A 7,905-nucleotide genomic window follows, 5' to 3' on the forward strand; every position below is an offset into this window, starting at 1 on the left:
TGTAGACGTCAATGGAGAGCTTTTGTGAACACGTGAACCTCCGGACACATAGGAAGATTCTTAGCAAAACACTTACTTTAATGAAGTATGTATGTATCAAATTACAATTATTATTTTTGATGAAATTGTTCGATAAATAAGATAAATTTGATTTTAGAGTCCCTTTCGGCAGCGAAGCTATATGAAACATACACCTACAGCTTAATGTGGGATCCGAACTACATGAGCTCCCGGTGGGAATCGAAGCCAGGTCTTAAACACCAAAGGTGCGAACGCTAACCGCTTAGTCCATGAGGAAAGTCTAGAAAATTGTTCGGAAAACTTACCCCACAAGAGTTGCATTTGTTTAAATGTGATAAACCATTCCACATTATAGAGTTGATATTGCAACATTATAAAATATGGACAGAATTCCCTGTTTTACTTTTGAGAAAATCATTCGAAAATCGATATTTTCAGGAGTAAACTATCCTTGTTGGATTTCACTGATTGCCGTTATTCGTTAATATATTAACGAATTGACTAAATTAACGAGCTCGACCAAGACAATTATTCTAGCCATATCTTGCGAAAAACAGAATTCAAAGATTCACTTACATACATGAGATATAGGCTATAGATAGACACAGTTGAAGTCGCCGTTATCCGTTATTAGTTTAATGGATTTACTCACTTAACAAACGGTGAGGCTATGGAGTATGGGCTATGGATAAAAGTCGCTGTTATCCATTAATACGTAGATTGATTTTAATAACGAACTCTGTCGAAGTAATTGCTCTATCTATCTGCTGCAAAAATAAAAGAAACTAAAAATTCGCTCTCACGGGAAGTCTAGATACCCTTATCCGTTAGTATGTATGTTAACGGATTCGCTCAACTAACGAATTTGGTCAAAGTAATTGTTCTAGCTTTCTGTTGCAAAAAAAAAAATCAAATATTCGCTTACATATATGGGATAAGCTCCACAGATAACCGCCGTTAAAGACGCCGTTATCCGTTAATACGTTAACGGATTGACTCTATTAACGAACTGGGTCGATATAATCGCTTTACCTACCTGTTACAAAAATCTCATAAAAACCGTTTACATTTATAAGATAGGGGTCTATGGGTTATGGATAGTCACCGTTAAAGTGGCCGTTATCCGTTAAGTTTTAATGGATTTATTAAATTAACGAACTTGATCGAGGTAACTGCTCAAGCTATATGTTGCTGGAAACAACTTAAAAATTCGCTTACTTGTATGGGATAAGAGCTATATATAAATAACCGCCGTTATTATCACCGTTATTCGTTAATACTTCAACGGATTGACTCAATTAACGAGTTTATGAGAGCGCGGTGACTCAGTGGTAGAGCGTTCACCTCTGGTGCATGGGGTCCCTTGTTCGATCCCAGCTCGTGCCGTGTGGACTTTGTGGCGGACAAACACCGTGCTCGTTGGTTTTCTCGGGGCTCTCCCGTTTCTTCCCACTTTCTTCATTCCCCCATATCATTTATTTCTCATCATCACCGTCTCCTTTAGCCTAACCAGCATAACCGCGGGACGTAAAACTAAAATATTTCAAAGATTTCAATTAACGAATTTGGTTGATGTAATTGCTCTAACTATCTAACGGGTTGACTCGATGAAAACGAACTTATAATCTAGCTATATGTTGCAAAAACAGAATTCAAACATTCACTTGCATGTATGGGATATGGGCTATATACAGGTATAGGCACTGTTAAGGTCATCGTTATCTTTTAATCCGTTATCGGATTTATTCCGTTAAGGAAATCTGCCCAGTCGTTCAAGAGTTATCGTATAGAATAACGGACGGGCGGACGTACTACCAACACAATATTATACGTTTCTCTGCGTGATCCTAATAAGCACTGACTCTATCCGTACAGACTTCAACTTGAATCACGTACACTTCTTACTCGGCAGTAACGGGAGCCACAAGTGATAGCTGTAATATACACCTATCAACTATACTACTTACGGAACAACGATAAGGCTGTTACGTGCAAATGAACAATTATTATGAGTTTTTGTAATTTTATCATTGTTCTACGAGTAAATTTATGTTTCACATTCAATTTAAATAAGATATGAATTGAAAAAGAAACATTAACAACACGTAAATTAAATTTTAAACACCTTCATTCAAGCATTTCTAGAGGGATTGGATTACTTTAAATATCGTTATTTACTGATGCGAGACGCCAAATGCGTCGATATTTGGGGGTTGGGCGCCTTACAGCTCCTCTTTCCTTTAAATAAGGCATTAAAAAAATTAATAGGAAAATCTACAGAGTTTTAAGTTTGTGACGGTAAATAAATAATTAAACCACGTAAGTTTTAGATTTGTCAGATTCAGTAATTATTTGGTGATCCACGGACTGCGATTAGATTTTTCTAAAGGCGTAAGACGATCAATGTTATCAGCTTGTCTAAAGGATATTGAACCTTTGAAGGTCAAAATAGAGAACACTTGTTTTTTTGTATTTATTTATTTATTTATTTATTTATTTGAAAATGACATTGTGAAACATTTACTGTATTTTGTTCGGTGATCCATTGTGATTTTTCCATAGTACCACCATAATTCTGTCGCTGTAAAAATACGATTTTACGTGGTTTCTGATAAAAAATAAATAAATAAATAAATAGAAGTGATAAGTTGTTTACATAAGCTTCTAACTAACTAACTAACTCTATGGGCTATGAAACCCGGAGGTTCAATGTCGCGTTCACAAAATCCAGTTTCTACTTTGTATTCCTATCTCTGCGAGATCCATCTTAATATTGTCCTCCCATCTGCGACTAGGTCTTCCTAATGGTCGTTTTCCGATTGGTCTTCCAGTCAAGACTTTGAAAGTATTTTTACTTTCTTCCATTCTAGCTACAAGACCTGCACACCTAAGCCTCCTAGACTTGACGATCCTAACAATGTTGGGTAAACCGTATAAATTATGTAGTTCCTCGTTATGAAGTTTCCGCCGTTCCCCATTCCCGTTCTTCTTGGGTCCGAATATTCGTCTCAGGATCTTGTTCTCAAATACTTTCAGTCTATGTTCTTCCCTCAGAGTAAGCGACCACGTTTCGCAACCATACAGAACAACAGACATGGTTATCGTTTTATATATTTTAAGCTTCAAATTAGTTGACAGAATTCGCGACGACAGGAGATTTTGAACTGAATAGCAACACACACAAGCTTCTTCTTAAACTAAGTTAATACAATTCAGGGAGTTCTGCAGTGACCGAAATAAATGACAGTATGGTGGTGCCGGGTCCAAACTTTACACTGGATGTATTAAAACTTCTCAGCTGAGTTCTTCCAATTTCTGACGGATTGTTAAATATGTATGCAGTGTGGCGTTGTGAAGGTGGTATACGATACTCTTACTGTTGATCATTTCCGGTTGTTTCTTCTGAATTGCTAAATGCATTCACGCTAATTGTCCACAATACAGATTTGAATCTATCACTCTGTCCGCGAGAGCACCTTGTCATGCACGATGCCCTTTCGATCCAACCAAATTCACAGTATAACCTAACCTTTCTTGGTGTCAATATGGGCTTTGCCACAGACTGTGGAACTTCTCCCTTTTGCTTTGACCACACATTGTTGTCAGAGGTTATCCACTTTTCATCACTCGTGATCAACCGTTTCAGAAGTGGATCTTGAGTTCGTTAGGTTTCAGTAGAAATTCGCAGATATAAAGTCAATGGAGTAAATGTTTTTGAGGGAGATCATGTGATACCCAAACGTCCAGCTTCATTTTGTAGCCAGCTTTTACCAAATGATTTAACACTGTTTAGTGATGGATGTTTAGATCATTGTCGATGTCATGATTGCCTACATGCCAGTCATCCTTAACGTTTTCCAGAATATCATCTACGTTTGCTGTGATTGGTCTCCCACTAAGAGGAGCATCTTGGACATCGGAATTTCCTAAACGAACGCGACTGTACCATCTTTTAGCTGTAGTTTCTGATAACGTATTTTTGCCCTTAAACAGCATAAATTTCTTCACAGTCTTGTGTAGCATTTACAATGTATGTATCGTAATAAAATGGTAAAATTCATGGAAAGTTAAGAGTCTTCATCCCGGCGAAATTAAAATACCGCTAATTTTACAGTAATTATGTGATATCTTCAAATAGATAAAAGATAATTGAAATATGGAACAAGAGCGCCCTAGACAATATTATTTTGCGTGAGGTACCGTTATCACAAGTCACCTAGTGGCTTTCTTTTTTCCAGCTGTTTAGAAACGCGAAAATAAGTGCCGATTTTCAAAATGGCTCGAAATCGAAAGCAGATAAGTGAGTCGTGATAACGGTTTCTCATGTAAAATAATATTGTCTAGGGCGCTCTTGTTCCACATTTCGATTATCTTTTATCTATTTGAAGATATCACATAATTACTGTAAAATTAGCGGTATTTTAATTTCGCCGGGATGAAGACTCTTGACTAATTTTCATAACGCATACCTTCCGCCTGATTATAAGAATTCCAACACTTTTCGCACATATATTAGCTTCAGCTGTCAACTGTCAAATGATGTTATGCTTGATTCATTGCGACTCATATACCCTGAGATTTGGGCCATAACGCAAAAGGTTTAATACATTTTAGAGTACCTGATATTTGAATAGTCTAAAATGCTGAGTAGCTGAGTGCAATTACTTGGAAGGGCGGGAGAGAAATACTCCATCCATACATTCCATTAATATATTGATTAGATATAATTATTTAAACTTAGGTGAACAATTTTTTTTGCCCTACCCAAATGACGCCCCTGTTACAATTCTAGACACAAACACATGCAATTTGACAATGGTGGAATCATTTCAAGTTTTGCTTGGGTTAAATATGGAAGTGCGAAAAATACAATTGTCGCGGGGAGGCAAGTGATAATGCATGTGGTGACATCTATTAGCGTGAACGTTTGTAATTTAGAATTAGCATGACGTACAGAATGAATCAGGGGATTTAGAGCATATTTTTTTTTTTTTTTTTTTTTTTTTTTTTTTTTTTAGAGAGAGAGACAGATTTGTTTGCAAGCTTTATTGTCATTCAACGTGTGGAAATAAGAAGAACTGCCACTAGAGGGTTTCGCCCTCTCTCTTGGCCTGGGATGTGGGAGCATCAATTATTTTTGTTTGCATTTTAGTTGGGTAGTGAGCTGTCAAAGGAAAATGTTTGTATGTAACAATATACAAAAAGAAAATGGTGCAAACATATATACGTACATTAATATAATCGAAAATATTTGAAATAATAATAAAAAATAATAATATGACATTATGAGCAGTAATAATATCTAAACTAATACATAAATAGTAGAAGAGAATATGTGCATAAAATAAATAAGAAGTGCAGAGAAAGCAAAAATAAATGAATAGTCAAAATATGTGTATACAAAAGTGCTAATGAATATAAGCGCATTGTAAGGGAAGATTGTTATGCTTATGATAATGAATGCAGTGCACATCACATCACAACACAATGAAACAAGTTAGTGAGACGAATGCTGGTTATTCTTCTGTCTTGGGGCGACTCAAGACTGATGTGAAACAGGGGGAAGCCCTTATTAGTGTTGTGGGAGACAGTGCTATAATGGTAAGAGATGAGGGATGTCGTCATGGATGAGCTGTCGTCGGAAAAATCTTGCATGATGATGATCATCTGGAAGTTGTCGAGCATAAATGGAAAGGAGGATGCTGAGAGGTGTATAGCAATATCGGTACCGAGAGTCTTGTTCCAAGTCTGTGAATATGGTGTCGAGAAATATATCTTTATATGAATGAAGACAGTTAGCTATAAATTTTTGGCGTAAGAGAGCTATGTGGTGGACAAGCGGAGGAAAATCAATCTTATTATAAAGGTCATCATTGGGGTACGGTAGTTTTATGCGAAATGCGAGTCTGATAGCATGACGTTCAAGAATTTCTAATCTATTGTAAAACTTCTGCGGAGCAGAGCACCAGGCTATATGACCGAAAGTAAGGACACTACGCATAAAGGCTTTGTAAGTATTTAGTAATAATTTAGAGTTTAAACCCCAGTTTTGACCCACAAGACGACGTAGAAGCTGTAATCGGTTTTTTGCTTTTACAACAAGTTTCTGAAATTGGGCTGTCCACCGCAATTTATCATCAAAAACAATACCTAAATATGTAACAGTTTTAGTAGGTTGCAAATGATGATCGCCAACACGTATCCGTAGCAAATTTGGATTTCGATGAACCCTGCTGCGGCGGTTGGGTGGTAAAATGACTATAGCCTGTGTTTTGTCTTCGTTAACAGTGAGTCTCCATTTATCGCACCAGTGAAGAAATGCTGTAATTGTAACCTGTAAGTGGACGTTAATCTGCTGGATTGTTTTACCAAGAGTGAGAAAAGCGGTATCATCCGCATATTGGAATAAATATGTATTAGGTGCTGGAGATGGCAAATCCGAGGCATAGAGGATGTAAAGAAGAGGTGATAAGCTTGAACCCTGTGGTACACCGCTGAATGGAAATATAGGATGTGATAGAGAGCCGTTGATGTTCACATAGGCAATACGGTTGAGTATAAAGGAATATATAACTCGGAGATAAGTGAGAGGAATTCTTAGTTTCAAAAGTTTATAAAATAAGCCGTAATGCCAAATGCGGTCAAACGCTTTCTCCAGATCCATAAGTATGAGACAAGACGGTAGTGCTTTGTTATAATGATTTGTAATAATAGTGGTAAGGCGAAGTAATTGGTCATTAATACTATATAGCGGCCGGAATCCTGTTTGGTGAGAAGGTAGAAGGTTATGCTCATTAAGATATGGATGGAGACGGTGTACTAGGATTTTTTCAAATAGTTTACCTAACGTAGATGTTAATTGTATGGGTCGATACGATGTCACGGAGTGAGGTGGTTTGTTTGGTTTTAAAAACATACAAACTTTAGACATCTTCCAGTCCTGCGGATAATAGCCAGTTCGTAGAATAAACGTATAGATTGTTGCTAAGAAGACAAAAAATTTTACTGAGCATTCTTTAAGAATTCTGTAAGATATAGAATCAAATCCAGGAGCAGTATTACGTTTACGTTTAAGAGCTCTACGAATTTCATCAGAAGTAATCTCCTGAGTCAAAGGGTTAGAGTTATCTAACTCATGCGATGTAGAAGGTTGGAGCAGTCGGTTAAGTACTGGCTCAGATAGCCCGGGACTTAAACGGTGTGTGGATAGAGGCGGTGTAAAGACTGCTTGCAAATGAGATGCAAAAGCATCAGCTTTTGCTTGATCTGTCTGCAAAAGATGATCGTCCTGTACCAGAGGGTAAGTAGTACCAACTTTCTGTCCAGTCAATAGATTAAATTGTTTCCAGTATTTTGTAGGGTGTGTTTCCGTGTTCAACTTGTTGCACACTTTACTCCAACTAAGTCTTTTATGGGCAACAATGTAGTTATGAACTGTGCGTTGCCAACGACGCGCTTGAGCTAAATATTCAAGGTTTCGTGTCCTCTCGTATTCACGAAAATACTGCCTGGATTTTCTTACAAGTGTAAGGTACTGAGGTGGTAATATTGGTTGATAAGTTTTACCATGGTAGGTAGGGATATTCTTGTTAGCACTGTCAACAAGTGCAGTGGTTATGGTATGAACGGCGTTGTTGAGATCAATTTCAGATGTTGGTGGTTCCATCTGATCCAACGCGATATTAATATCAGTTCTATACTGCTCCCAGTTAGCTTTATCGTACAAGAGAATATTTCGTGTGAATGATGGAGACGATGGTTGGCGTGCATGATTGATTTGGACCTTTATTGGTAGGTGGTCACTACCGATACAATCAAGAACAGATACGGTGACTTTAGCAACTAATGAGGCTGTGCTAATAAGAACATCAGGAGTAGTTTGAC

This window comes from Thermobia domestica, chromosome 10 (genome assembly GCF_964235325.1).
Source record: "Thermobia domestica chromosome 10, izTheDome1.hap1.1, whole genome shotgun sequence".
Taxonomy (NCBI): domain Eukaryota; kingdom Metazoa; phylum Arthropoda; class Insecta; order Zygentoma; family Lepismatidae; genus Thermobia; species Thermobia domestica.